This window comes from Pteropus alecto, unplaced genomic scaffold (genome assembly GCF_000325575.1).
Source record: "Pteropus alecto unplaced genomic scaffold, ASM32557v1 scaffold22, whole genome shotgun sequence".
Taxonomy (NCBI): Eukaryota; Metazoa; Chordata; class Mammalia; order Chiroptera; family Pteropodidae; genus Pteropus; species Pteropus alecto.
In genome coordinates, this window is record NW_006434839.1 from 20,088,893 (window position 1) to 20,090,031 (window position 1,139).

The 1,139-nt window shown below is 30.3% G+C and overlaps 1 pseudogene; it reads left to right on the forward strand.

The window, feature by feature from the left end:
* The first annotated feature begins 320 nt into the window (after positions 1 to 320).
* Positions 321 to 439, forward strand: LOC112478739 (annotated as a pseudogene).
* The last annotated feature ends 700 nt before the right edge of the window (positions 440 to 1,139 follow it).

The window sequence follows — 1,139 nt, forward strand, 5'->3', positions numbered from 1 at the left end:
TTTAGATCCCACTTGTGATTCAGAATTGTGTTCACAAAATAACCATGATTTTAAACTCATAAAATATTTTCCTAACTCCTCTATATGATTCTAAATGTAATTTTGTATAGTTAGTATAAACAAAATTGAAGAAAAACCTCAAAAGCAAATATACAGCTATAATATTATTGAAATATGAAGCAAAACTCTGAATTCCAGTAACTCAGAAATGCTTATTGGAAAATGTTTTTATGAGTTTGTCTGAGAATATCCAACTTTCACTTCTAATCAAAGCAATTCAGTTTACAATTGTACAGAATTTATTAAAATAAGCAAAATATGTCTACAGCCATGCCACCCTGAATGTGCCCAATCTCATCTGATCTTGGAAGCTAAACATGGTCAGGCCTGGTTAGTACTTGGATGGGAGAACACCTAGGAATACCAGGTGCTATAGGCGTTAAAAAAAAAAAAGAAAAAGAAAATAAAATAATCAAAATACATGTTTAGTATCAAGAAAGTGAAGACACAGGTTTTTAATACAATTAACTATCTAATCCTCTAGTGAGGACTTTCAGAATGACATCATCTGAAAATCCAAGGCTACATCAAAAATTCTGTCAACAGAAACAGGAACAAATATAGTCTCTTCATTTTAAACTTAGTAATGTTATTTCTGACACAAATAGATGTTATTTATAATATATGGAATGTTAACAAAAAGTTACATTTTAATGACAAGAAATGATTATATCACCTTAATACAATAATCCTGACATAAAATGTTGGCAATAAGTTACATTTAAAAACTGGATGCAGTGGAATGTCCTTTTAACACTGATTTTGAGGATTTGTCTAACACCTGCTTTATAGTTTTATGTGCTACAACAGATCTTGTCACATATATCTTACGAGAGAGAAATGCGGTAGGGAACGTGGGAGGGGGGTATTGACCGATTTCCAGTGTGGGGTGTGTGTATATACACATATGTACATAGATATAAGTATAGATATAAATACAGATATATCGATATATCACTGCTTCTCTACTCATAGATTTTCATCTAAATTGTTCAATTAAAAATAATTTTTGGCTTTATAGTATTATTTCAACTATATCTTTTATTGCCACTCACCCCAATTTTAACCAATATTTCTTT